This window comes from Muntiacus reevesi, chromosome 3 (genome assembly GCF_963930625.1).
Source record: "Muntiacus reevesi chromosome 3, mMunRee1.1, whole genome shotgun sequence".
Taxonomy (NCBI): domain Eukaryota; kingdom Metazoa; phylum Chordata; class Mammalia; order Artiodactyla; family Cervidae; genus Muntiacus; species Muntiacus reevesi.
In genome coordinates this window covers 112,264,369-112,278,346 of record NC_089251.1, presented here as the reverse complement: position 1 = coordinate 112,278,346, position 13,978 = coordinate 112,264,369, and the positions used below count along the sequence as shown (strand labels likewise).

General features: G+C 47.7%; 1 pseudogene; it reads right to left on the bottom strand.

Annotated features, from left to right (window-relative positions):
• Positions 1 to 10,994: 10,994 nt before the first annotated feature.
• Positions 10,995 to 12,587, bottom strand: LOC136164087 (mitochondrial carrier homolog 1 pseudogene; annotated as a pseudogene).
• Positions 12,588 to 13,978: the final 1,391 nt, after the last annotated feature.

Sequence of the window (13,978 nt, the reverse complement as noted above, 5' to 3'; positions counted from 1 at the left end):
GGTCACAAAGAAACAAACATGACTGAGCGACTGGCCACACACACCCAGAGGTTCCATGACAGTTCCAAGACCAACCATCAAAGATAAAAAAATGGGAGGAGGCCCAATTCCTGGAAATTTCTACCCCTTCCCCAAAATACTTGGAATAACCCTCCTACTTATTAGCCTATGAAATTACTCAGAACAGAAGAGCCTAGCAGGCTTGGCAACCCACTCCAGCATTCTTGCCTGGGAAATCCCGTGGACAGAGGAGCCTGGCAGGCTACAGTCCCGGGGGGTCACAAAGAATCGGACACGACTGAGCACGAGCAAGATAGGGACTTCCTGCTGTTCCAGTGGCTAAGACTCTGCACTCGTGATGCAGGGGCCTGGGTTCCATCTCTGGTCAGGGAACTAGATCCCACATGCAGCAGCTAGATCCCATATACCACAGCTAAGACTCAGTTCAGCCAAATAAGTAAATACTTAAAAAAAAAATCCAATTAACTAGTCCAGTTGCAGTGGGGTTGTAAAGAAAATGAAAAGTCCAAAAACTTCCCCAGGCTTCTGCCCACTCTTGTATTTCAAGCCCACTGAAATGAGGTCCTTGATCACCATCAATTTGGGCCAGTGTTCCTTATCTTAACTTCCAAATTTGACAGGCCTTTGACTGTAATGGCCCGTTTGGCTCTTACTGGCAAAGGCCTCCGCTGATCCAGTGGCTGTGTGGGTACGGGTTTAAAGCACTCGGATACCCTTCTGACACCCACCAAAACCCTAAGTAGTCCGCTCGCCATCTGGGAACCAGATGGCCAGAGCGTCTGATGTTACCTGCAGCGGTGTCTCAAGGTTCAGCACTTCAAATGATCTACAGCTCGGGAATCCATTTATTTGAGGGTAAACGGAGCCTTTTTTCTTTCAGTGGAGCCATTCTGCCACATCAGAGGGGGTCTGTAATTCCTCCAGTAATAGGACTCTTGATCTGGCTAATGCACTAACTGCATGACTGCCAGGTAGAGTGAAGGGTGAATGGGCTGAGATGAGCCACACAGGCACATGGGCACCTGGTTGCCTGCAGGCAGTCCAAATATCAGCCCGTAATTCAATCCCCGCAGAGGTTTATTGAATGTTTTCCAGTTATCTTGATGCCACTGAGACATCCATATTGCCAAGCCTTTCCACGCTACCCAATTGCCAGTGGCAAGGTTGAGGGGCGTTGGACTGGTGAGTAGTCACCACCTTGAGTTCTGCCTGACTGCTTTGTCTAGTCCCTTCCTGAACCAGATGACATCAGAATCCAAACGAGTTGTCCAGAGGTGGGTTGCCCTACAGCTGCCTTCCATGTTCCGTGCATGAGCAGGGGGCGTTCCAAACCTTCTCATACCTGTGCTTTACTGAGGGTGCCACAGATGAGCGGCAGAGCGGTTCTGGTGGTCACTGGGCCCAATGAAACCTGAACACCTGAGAAAGGGGATCGGTGTAAAAGGTGCTTCTCTGTTGAAGGTATGAATGCACTTGTGTAAAGTGCTCATCCGTGCACAGGCACACTTAGGTTTCGAAAGCAGATCCTTAAGCCATCGGCCCACAGGCAGAGGAGTCAGTAAGCTGAAGGGTAAGTTGGAGGTCAGATCCTTGGTTTGTTGTAAACTAGGGAAGCTGCTATGAATTGAAAATACCTCCTGCTTTATCTGGGTTTCCCTGGTGGCTCAGTTGGTAAAGAATCCTCCTACAATGCAGGAGACCTGGGTTCAATTCCTGGATTGGGAAGATCCCCTGGAGAAGGGGACAGCTACCCACTCCAGCATTCTGACCTGGAGAATTCCATGGACAAGAGGAGGCTGGCAGGCTACAATCCATGGGGTTGCCATATCAGTAAGAAATGACACAGCCATCAGCGATTTCTGCCATCCAGCAGATGCTGCCACCCTCTACGGTGATGGCTGGGTAGCTGAGGGAATGCAAGAAACAGCCATTTGCCATTCCTTTAGGTGAACAAGGAAACAGGATTGGCCCCAGATAGTTGAGGTGCATATGAAAGGAATGAGGAATGAATTCAGTGAGCCCAGAGACTTGCATCTTCCCATAGGTAGAATGCCAAATTCTTTAACTTGATGCCTGATCTTTGTTGTTCAAACTGCCTGCTCCCTTTGTTGCAAACTTGTATATAGCCTGCCTCCCCACCCCTCAGCCCCCCACCTCCTTGGAGCAGTTTTCTCAGAGCTACTGAAATGCTGTCTCCTGGGTTCAGAGTCCTAAACATTCCCACCAAATAAAATGACTCTCTACTTTCAGGTTGTGACAATATCTTTTAGTTAACGCTGCTATGGATTGTTTTTTTTATAGGACTAAACCAGTTCTCTGGGCACCACTGAGGCATCACTGACTCGATGGACAAAAGTTTGATCAAGCTCCGGGCTTGGTGGATAGGGAAGCCTGGCGTGCTGCAGTTCATGGGGTCGCAAAGAGTTGGACATGACTGAGCGACTAAACTGAGCTGAACTGAGAGCAGTTCTCTGCCCCTTTCTGTAACTGAGACCAGAATCCCAGCAGGGCTCTTTTCCCATTTTGTTGCTGTCAAACAGTTCCCATTCAAACCATTCCAGATGTACACTTATATCCAATTCACTCCTTGCGTTCAACATTAACACACTCTGTCCTTGGACATGTTTGACAATCCATTTGGTCTTTCCAAAAGACTCTTGTTGTGGGATATTCCAGTCCCAGATTGTCACTTTTTTACTAAAGCATACAGTGTCTTAATATCTGAGCAAGTGGGGAAGGAGAATAAAAGGCCACCAGTACCCTCTCAGCCCTATAAAGGCTGGTAACTCTTACACTGCAGGATGTGGATACGCCTGTGTTTTTATCAAAGACAGTCTCAGGCATCCCTTTGGTCTCACCAAACCAGAGGACAACCAAGAACTTGACCAACTGTCCCGGGCTTTGCGTTTACTTGTCAGCATTTACCTCTCATCTTCAAGATTTTAAATGTTCCTGAAAAGATGCAGTGGCTTGAAAAAAAAAAAAAAAAAGATGCAGTGGCTTGGGAAAGACATCAAGTCACCACAGGTTATCAAGATATCATCAGTGTAATAAGAGAACAAAAAAGGGAGAAAGTCCTGGGCCACCATCCCATATAGTAGGACTGTGCGGTTAACCATGAGGCAAGACAGTAAAAGTCCATTGTCTCCTTTCCCATGTAAAGGCACATTGGTCCCTCTCGAAGGGCAAGCTGAGAAAGGCATTAGAAAAATTCAAGGCACAGTGATATGTCTTGAGAGACAAGATCGTATCCAAGCCTCTGGCTGGGTTTGGAACTCTCACACAGATATGGGGTTTTAGCTTGTTAAATTCTCTGTAGTCTGCTGTCATGTACCAGGAGCTGTTTGGTTTTTCATCCAGCCACATGGGGCTATTGACTGGGCTTTGTGTCAGTCTTATAACCCCTGTGGGTACATGCAGGCGTGTTGGGGGAGCACACTGACTGAAACCGCCCACCCTGGCCAGGCACCACAGCAACGATTTGCGTGAGCTCTTTTATGGCAGGAGGTCCCGGTAAGGAACACGGAACTAATAAGCCACCACCAACCGGAAGAGTTCGGGAAAGGTCAGGAGGAGACACCACCGTCTCCCAGAATCCTTCTCACTGACATCCATCTTGGCTGAACAAGGCATGCACCACCAGGAAGGACTCTGAGTCAGAATGATTAGCTAAAGACAACCCGGAAACTAATCCTATCACCATAAAACCCAAGACCAAGAGCCATGAGCCATGAGCCTGAGCTCTTCTCCTGGGTTCCCTTACCCTAATGCTCTCCACCCAGGCACCCTTTCCCAATAAAATCTCTTGCTTTGTCAGTACGTGTCTCCTCGGACAAGTCATTTCCGAGTGTTAGACAAGAGCCCAGTTTCGGGCCCTGGCAGGGGTCCACCTACTGCAACAGGCTAAGTCGCTTCAGTCATGTCTGACTCTTGTGGCTCCATGGACTGTAGCCCTCCAGGCTCCTCTGTCCATGGGATTTCCCAGGCAAGAATGCTGGAGCAGGTTGCCATTTCCTACTCCAGGGGATCTTCCCAACCCAAGGATCAAACTTGCATCTCTTACATCTCCTGCATTGGCAGGCGGATTCTTTACCACTAGCACCACCTGGTAAGCCCCTTATAACTCCCACCTTCTCTAATTCCTTGATGGTAGCCTGTTCTTCCTGTCCCCCAGATAGGCGATATTGTTTTATTGCCACCACTCTCCAAAGGACAGGCAGTGTTACAAGGTCCCCTTTAGCTTGATCGCTGGCATCTGTAAACGGAACTCACCCTGGTGGTTGCAAGAAAGGCCCAGGCCCTGTAGGACACCCACACGCACCTGATCGGGTATGGGCGAAAAATAAACCAGAAAGGAAGGGAGGCAGCCTTCTGATTTGTAAATACACGTGCATTTGTTTCACTGTAACTGTTTAACAGGCCTTCATGTCCTTTAATGGCTCGTATTTCCCTTTGGAACTTGGATGGATTCCCATGAATCAGGATATACTCAACATCAGTATCAGCTAAAGCCAGAATAGTCTGTTTATTGATGCGGGATAAACAAATTGTTCAACAGGGGGCCTCCACTTGCCTCCTGTAGCCGGCACCAAGGAGGAAGCTTGACCTCACACCAACGTCTAGGAGTCGGGGTACCCACCCCGCAATGGGACACAGGGGTGTGCCTCTTCCCCTTTTACTTATGCTATTAGGGGAATAAACTAGTTTTGGTTGGGTAATGCTTCTCATAGAGTGAAAAGGACTGAATTAGGGTGTTTATCCATATTCTCCTTAGAGGGTCCCAGCTAATACAGTTACTGAACCAAACCTGGGTCCACTTGCCCAAGGGCAGTAAAGCCAGTCTTCTGACACCAGGATGTGGTAAAGGCAAGTACAATGCTTACTGCAGGGTGCCAAGCATGAAATCCAGGGCAGCTGATACTCAAAAGACCCAAACTCCCCAACGGCTATTAGGCAAAGGTTTCTAAAGACAGGGTGAGGGAGAGGGTTTTGAGGTGTGTGATCAGCTCATGGACATTCTTCTGATTGGTTGGTGGTAAGGTAATTGAGAGTTAACATCAGCTTTCTGGTTCTAACTGATCTGGGGTCTACGTGCTTATGGGCAACATACAGAACTTCTTCCAACTTGTGGGCTTTCAGTTTCTGCAAAACAGCTCAAGACAGGGCTCAGGATATTATCTCTAGCCCTAGAGGAGGAGCTAAAGGCCCTTAACTTTGTTTTATGGATAAACTATTATTATTTTGTCTTGCTTGACTCTTTTCCGTTGTTCCTGCATTTTCTCAACTTTCCTGATTGAATTTATCCTTTGGAACTTGGGGAAGCATAGAAGGCGCAAGTTTTTCTACAAACAAGAGGCGGGGGAAGTACATGGTTGGGTTCTGTCCTGGGAAGGCCCCATAGAGTCCTGCTCACTCATGATACTGGGTATTCTCATAGCTGTTTGCGAGAAATTCTAGTTGGGCCCCTTTCTTAGTTGCCTCACTTTTTGTTTTTCTCTCTTTGGCTTTATCTACCCGCCTACTTCCCTTATGTCAGACCTTTTCAGATTCACTCAGATCAGCTGTCACAGCTGCCACCATCTGAATGTGTTGATTAACCATGGGGCCAAATCTGGAACTACGGTCCAGTACCAAGTTCCTGGAGTGGACTGCAGGACACGATCCTTCACACTTGCTGTAGATAACTTGGAAATTAGGAGCATAGATGGCACGTTTCATTCCCGACTCCCTCACTATTTCCTGTCTGTCTTCCACAGAGACCTGTCTTAAAGGTGAAGGTTACACGTCCCCCTCATTTGGCCAAGCCAGGTGTATACCTGCAGGTATCCCTTCAGACAGGTCAGCGAGGCAGCCCTGGCTTTCTCCCAGCCCAGCTGCACGCAAACAGTGCCCGAGGGCAGCCGGCACTGCTGTTACTGTTCAGCCACTCAGTCGTGTCCAACTCTCTGTGACCCAACAGACTGCCGCACGCCAGGCTTGCCTGTCCTTCACTATCTCCTGGAGTTTGCTCAAACTCATGTCCATTGAGTCAGTAATGCCATATAACCATTTCATCCTCAGTCGCCCCCTTCTCCTGCCCTCAATCTTTCCCAGCATCAGGGTCTTTCCCAGTGAGTCGTTTCTTTGCATCAGGTGGCCACAGTATTGGACCTGCAGCTTCAGGGTCAGCCCTTCCAATGAATATTCAAGGTTGATTTCCTTTAGGATTGACTGGTTGGATCTCCTTGCAGTCCAAAGGACTCTCAAGGGTCTTCTCCAGCACCACAGTTCGAAAGCAGCAATTCTTCAGTGCTCAGCCTTCTTTATGGCCCAACACTCATATGACTACTGAATGACAAGTTGATGACAACTCTTACATGACTACTGAAAAAACCATAGCTTTGACTATGGGGACCTATGTGGGAAAAGTGATATCTCTGCTTTTAAATTCACTTTCTAGGTTTGTCATAGCTTTCCTTCCAAGAAGCAAGAATCTTTTAATTTCGTGGCTGCAGTCATCATCTGCAATGATTTTGGAGCCCAGAAAAGTAAAATCTGCCACTGTTTCCATTCTTCCCCCTTCTATTTGCCATGAAGTGGTCTTTAGTTTTCAGTCACACCTTACAGCCTGTGGGGTCTCATTTCCCCAACCGGGGATTGAACCCAGTGAAAATGCTGAATCCTAAGTACTAAACCACCAGGGAACTCCTGCCTGGGTTTTAGTTTCGATCAGAGGTCATGCTTGGGTCTTCTTCCTATATAATTATGTCCTCATCTTCTGATGAGTGTTTATCCCAAGAACTCCACCTCTTGAGGTTCCAGTTCTCTCTCTCACTTCTGTGTGCGTCTCTTGTTGCATTTTCTTTGGCAAAACATCTGAGGTGGTGGAACAATGAGGTGTCTGGATGTCCTTCTCTAAAGCCTGCACCTCGTTCCTGACTTTAAGGGGAATGCTTTCAGTTTTTCACCATTGAGGATAATGTTTGCTGTGGGTTTGTCATATATAGCTTTTATTATGTTGAGGTATGTTCCTTCTATTCCTGCTTTCTGGAGAGTTTTTATCATAAATGGATGTTGAATTTTGTCAAAGACTTTTTCTGCATCTATTGAGGTAATCATATGGTTTTTATCTTTCAATTTGTTAATGTGGTGTATTACATTGATTTGCGGATATTAAAGAATCCTTGCATTCCTGGGATAAAGCCCACTTGGTCATGATGTATGATCTTTTTAATATGTTGTTGGATTCTGTTTGCTAGAATTTTGTTAAGGATTTTTGCATCTATGTTCATCAGTGATATTGGCCTGTAGTTTTCTTTTTTTGTGGCATCTTTGTCTGGTTTTGGTATTAGGGTGATGGTGGCCTCATAGAATGAGTTTGGAAGTTTGCCTTCTGTAATTTTCTGGAAGAGTTTGAGTAAGATAGGTGTTAGCTCTTCTCTAAATTTTTGGTAGAATTCAGCTGTGAAGCCATCTGGTCCTGGGCTTTTGTTTGCTGGAAGACTTCTGATTACAGTTTCGATTTCCGTGCTTGTGATGGGTCTCTTACCACTACATGCCAGTCAGGATGGCTGCTATCCAAAAGTCTACAAGCAATAAATGCTGGAGAGGGTATAGAGAACCCTCTTACACTGTTGGTGGGAATGCAAACTAGTACAGCCACTATGTAGAATAGTGTGGAGATTCCTTACAAAACTGGAAATAGAACTGCCATATGACCCAGCAATCCCACTCCTGGGCATACACACCAAGGAAACCAGATCTGAAAGAGACACGTGCACCCCAATGTTCATCGCAGCACTGTTTATAATTGCCAGGACATGGAAGCAACCTAGATGCCCATCAGCAGATGAATGGATAAGGAAGCTGTGGTACATATACACAATGGAATACTACTCAGCCATTAAAAAGAATACATTTGAATCAGTTCTAATGAGATGGATGAAACTGGAGCCCATTATACAGAGTGAAGTAAGCCAGAAAGATAAAGACCAATACAGTATACTAACACATATATATGGAATTTTAAAAGATGGCAACAATAACCCTATAGGCAAAACAGAAAAATAGACACAGATGTATAGAACAGACTTTTGGACTCTGAGGGAGAAGGCGAGGGTGGGATGTTCTGAGAGAATAGCTTTGAAACAAGTATAGTATCAAGGGTTAAACAGATCGTCAGCCCAGGTTGGATGCATGAGACAAGTGCTCAGGGCTGGTGCACTGGGAAGACCCAGAGGGATGGGATAGAGAGGGAGGCGGGAGGGGGAATCGGGGTGGGGAACACATGTAAATCCATGGCTGATTCATGTCAATATATGGCAAAAACCACTACAATATTGTAAAGTAATTAGCCTCCAACTAATAAAAATAAATGAAAAATAAATAAACAAATAAAGCCTGCCCCTCTTTGTCATCTCTAGTACCCTGCTGAGCTGCAGTGCCTTTTCTGTGCTAATCCTCAGGACACACAATAAAGGCCATGCAATAGCCGATAGCTAGCTCACTTTCTTTTTTCCACATTTGCTTTCCCACCACTTGGGTTAATACTCTTAGTAAGCCCTCTGGCATTTTCCTGGCACCCTGTGCCCACTCACTGGCCTGGAAGCATTCCACAAACCTCCCCAGGTCACCCCGCGTGGAAGCAGCTTGCCAGCCTGGGGATCCTCCACCACCAACAGGCTCCCTCACCCCAGCCCCTACACTACTCTTTGCCCATTTCTATGTCGTTTTCAGTCTCCTAGCTGCTTTGCCAGTTGTTGGCTACAGGAGGTAACAAAAACCAAACTGAGAAGTATCTTTTTTTTTTTTTGGCCGTGCCTCAAGGCTTACCGAATCTTAGCTCCCCGACCAGGAGTCAAACCCAGGGCTATGGTATTGAAAGTGTTGAGTCCTAACCACCGAACATCCAGGGAAGTCCCTGAGAATCAGGTATCCTGAGATCAAAAAAACGAGGCAGGCCGCTCCATATAATTGGTGGATCGGTTTATTCCATACAATTGGTGGATCTGTTTATTCTAGGGTCTCCTCCTCACAGGGTGGGAAGGGACAGACAATGAAATAGAAACATTTGCAGCTGCAGTATTCACAGCTGCAGCTGCAGTATTCACTGCTGAGGGCCCACTGGGGAGAGCTTTATGGTTAACCTAGGGTGTGGGGTAGATGTTTGAAAACAGGAACTTTTTATAAAAGTTACCCATTTACAAACCCAAGTCAAGATTTATAAGTGGGTAACTAGTCTCATGGGTACCGGGAATAGTCAGCAAAGGTTTTCATCACTGTTTGGAGACTAACAGAGCATAGAACCACATGGACCTAACAAGTATTAAACAGTATCTATTACTACAAAGCCCGTGATGACAGAGATGTGACGCACCACACAGTACATTCCTGGCTAGGGTCAGTGGAAGGAAGGACAAGAGAAGCTGAATGGGCCCAAGATGGTGTCAGTTATGCTAACAGTCATACAATTATAACATGATCATTATAATGTTACCGAAAGAGTGCAGGATCTGGCTGCTCGCTGCTCAAAAGCCAATAAATAAGCCAAGTTGGCGGAAAGGAAAGTTTGCTTTATCTCAGATGCTGGCACTAGAGGCGGGGGTGAGGGGCAGATGTCTGTTCGAAGGCCGACTCCCCACCACAGGCAGCCAGTGGCAAGAGGTTTATAGACAGAAGTATGAGTGAAGTCACTCAGTCGTGTCCGACTCTTTGCGACCCCATGGACTGTAGCCTACCAGGCTCCTCCATCCACGGGATTTTCCAGGCAAGAGTACTTTATAGACAGAAGGAAGGGGCTACGTGCAGAAACAGCACAGTCAGCTCTGACAGTCATCTTCATATTGGTCATCAGTGGTCTGACCAGTATCATCTTGATTGTTTTAGCGACAGTTAATCTTCAGTTCCTAGGTGGGTTTATTTCCCTTACTTTGAGGCCATTCTCGGAATTGTGGCCACTCATGTGGTGGGTAAAGTGGGTACATTCTGGTCATCGTGTAATTAACTTCTCCACCTGGGGTTTCAGTATCTATAAGACAGCTCACAGGATATGACTCAGAATAATATGTATAGCCACTGAGAAGGAACTAAAGATTCTTGACTATACTTGATGACTACATTATTACTATTTGGTCTCCTTTGTTTTTCACATGTTCTCATTTCTCTGATTAAATTTTTTCTTTTTTTTCCCCCAAATCACCACCAATGCATTTATTTGCCGGAGAAAGGGTCAGATCTTATTAGGTACTTTAAACTGGATACGACTAGAGACATTGATCTGCCTAACATCCGAGTGTTCATGATTGCACAGACAACGACATCCTGCACGCAAGGCATCGCCATTAAACTGAGGAGCCTTTTTTTTTTTTTACTGAGGAGCCTTTGCCTTGACCAGGGTGGGGTAGGGGCGAGGGTGGGAATACATTCTGAGCAGTCACACGATTTCCCATTTAGAAGGTGCTGTCTTCTCAGACAAGTAGTGTTGAGAAAAACAAAGATAGCCTCCTAGCCAAGGCCTGGACGTGACGGTGGCCTGGTGAAAGGGGATCACATCCTATTTACAAAGCAAGAGCATGAAACTCCCAGCTGAGCTGCTTGATGTGAGCGGGGGGTGACTTGAAGGGTGTGAGTGGGAGGTAGGACCTGAACTCATGAGCCTCTGCCCATGCAACGTGGGCCTCCACAAGCCCGTCTCTGGCCCCCTGCACGAGGCAGACTCGGGAAATCTGCAGAGTAAGGGGATTGAGCCCCGTTCCCCAGCTCCACCCCACCTTCCCCGGGTCTAAGAGTGCCCAATCCACCGGACGAAGCCTCACCCCCACCCAGTCCCCGCTTCTGGACAGATGCATGGGAAATATGGAAACTGATGTCCACCCATGCTAGAGCACCCGGAGGTGATGCTGGGGTGGTCGTCTGACAGGAGCCCCGAGATGATCAGGCCTCACTTGCGGTGGCCAGGCTGAGACAGCGTGGTTTGTTTTTTCAGGTGATTCAACTTACTCCAGGGCAAACCACGCTCCTGATGACACCTGGTGGAAAAGCGGTCTGGAGCCTCGGAAGAGCTGGCCCTGCACACGCAGGTTCTTCCAGCGGTGGATCCAAGATTTGAACACTGGGGACTAAGGAGGGAGTCCGGCCTGCAGCCCACAGTCGTTCACGGCCAAGAAATCACTGACCAGCAGGAAGGAGGAGGGGAGCAGGCTCATCGCAATCCCCATCACAAATTTGGTGTCGGCCCGGATGACCAGCGCCTGACTAAACTGGGAACCTAGATTCTGGTCGTTCCCCAGCCTGGGGCATCACTCACGCTGTCAACCACCAGGCAGGCATTGATGAAGTGGGCCAGCAGGTTACAGCCCCACAAGAAAATCTCCCAGGAGGTGGGGGGTTAAGCCCGTAAAGAATCCCAGCAGGCCCTCTTCTTTGAAAATCTTCCCAAAGGAGGTCAACACGCCGCTGGACTTGGCCTCCCATCCCACAAACTGGACCGTGCCGCGCGCTGAGATGACTTGCTGGGGGAGGGCCAGCATGCACAACCACCCACGGCATCATTATCGCGTAGGTCTCCTTCACCGCCTTCTTCAGAGGCGTCTTCATGTCATTCTTGTTGGAAACCTGCTGGATCTCATCTGGTACCTTCTCCCTGCTGCCCTGGGTCACCGTGGAGAGGGCATTGGACGTCAGCCTGGGGGCTCAGCCTTGGAGCAGCCCTGTCTGTCCGTCCACTCACATCGTGCTTGGCGTGCAAGGTAGAGGACCTTCCTCCCCAGCACGTTGGTCCCAGTGGTGGGGGGCCTCGTCTCATGACCCACCTGGGTGAGCAGCAGTCACGCTCAGTGGTGACTGAGCACCATCACTCCTGCACCCAGCGCCGCGAGAAGAGCCTCAGTGGTCAGGGCGTTGTCCCCGGAGCCCAAGCCCCGAGAGGCGCCATCCATCCTGCGGGCAGAGGGCTGCGCCGCAGGCTGAGGGTGGCACGGAGGTGCGGGCAGTGGATCTCCGAGCCGGGGCCTCCAGCTGTGACTCTTGCCCTCCCCGCGGCAGCGCCGGGAGACTTAAGTTATTCTTTGACCAAGTTCTCCACAGACAAAAGGCAGGCCGAGGACCTGGGGGGAGGACCGGAGCATCCTGCTGCCTTTCAGTGATTATCCTGGCTCAAATGATCAGTTAAAGCAGCCAGCTGCCATTCCAGTCTTAAGTGGGAAATTTAAAAGCTACTTGCACAGAATGTTGAACAATCTGAAGCCTGGCTGTCTTTTAAGACTGTGCGAAGAGCCCTTCCCAGGACTGATGTGCATGAACAGAGCTAACACATTTCTCATGCATAGCCCCACAGTCTCTACAGCTCAATTCAGTCGCTCAGTCGTGTCTGACTCTTTGCGACCCCACGGACCGCAGCACGCCAGGCCTCCCTGTCCATCACCAACTCCCCAAGTTTGCTCAAACTCACGCCCATCAGGTCGGTGATGCCATCCAACCATCTCATCCTCTGTCCTCCCTTTCTCCTCCTGCCTTCAATCTTTCTAAGACATTGGACAGGAAAACAAGTTGGACATGCTCATGAAATTTCTTGCTTTCACCTCTATCATGTCTGATCCTTAAATTCATTTTTATGATGGAGTATAGTAAATATTTCTGTTTCTACAGGTACTTCAGGGGAGAAAAGACAGGTCCTCCCCATCTTTCTGAGGCTTGTTTTTATAGAAGTTGAGATTTTCATTCTTAGGACCAGGCACTGGAATTTTGTTAGTTAATGCAGTGAGAAAGGGCAGGGCTGAGGAGGCTGAGTTCTAGAGCTAGGGAAAAAAAGAATTGTTTAATAACTATTATTTAACCATACTGGAATCTAGAGTATTTGGTTGTTTTCTACAATATTTTAGTTTGAGGTCAGAAATATCTTCTTAGAAGATGGAGTTCTAAAAAAAAGAAAAAAAAAGAAGATGGAGTTCTTATTTCTAGTTCTCCTTAGTGTGTGTGGGTGTGTGTTGGGGGGCAGGGGGATTTTCAAGAAGAAAAGAGGAAGAAGATGTCTTCAACCCACTATCTTGAAAAGACAAACTTGGAGCACTTCCTCCCACCACAGGACTTTGCATATACCATTCCCTCTGCCTGGAATACACTCCACCCTCTTGCCTGGATAACCGTGTCGGGAAAAGCCCTATCTTCTCAGGGAATTTCTCCATGCCAAGTAATTCTCTGTGATACCAACTAGAATTGTGCCCTAGAATTCAACTGCATTGTGACACTATCACCCCAGAGATATAATCAGACTCTACAGGTTAAGGGCTCAGTCCCATAAAACTGCCCCTTGCTACACACTTCAGAGGCTAGTCTGACCAGCCGTCTACACATCAACAGTTCCAATGACCCCCTCCTAGGGTTCGATCCATTTGTTAGAGTGGCTCACAGAATTCAGGGAAGCACTTACTTACCTTTAGTAGTTTATTAAAGGTTACAACAAAGGATGCAGATGAACAGCCGGATGAAGAGACACATAGTGTGTGATCTGGAAAGGTCTCCAGCACCGGAGCCTCTGCCCCGTGGCACTGGGGTGAGCCACCCTCCCACAGCATGGATGTGTTGGCTCATCTAGAAGCTGCCCAAAACCCATGCTCTGGGGATCTTTATGTGGACATAATCAACTACTAACCCCCATTTCCAGCCCTCTCCCCTGGAGAAGTTGGCATGGGGTGTGTATGTGTGTGTGTGAAAATTCCAAGCTTATAATCACGGCTAGTCTTCCTGGTGACCAGCCCCCAGCCAGGATCCCAGCCCCCCACTCCCAACAAGTGACTACAATAAAATGAAAGATGCTCCTAGTGTTCACATCAGTCAGGAAATTACAAGCTTATAGGAACTCTGTGCCAGGAGCCAGGGGTGGATATCAATATCGATATATAATTATTATCTCACAATGACCTTTTTCTTTTTTTTTTAATAAAAAAAATTGCATTTACTTAGAAGCATTCAGAAGGTCAAC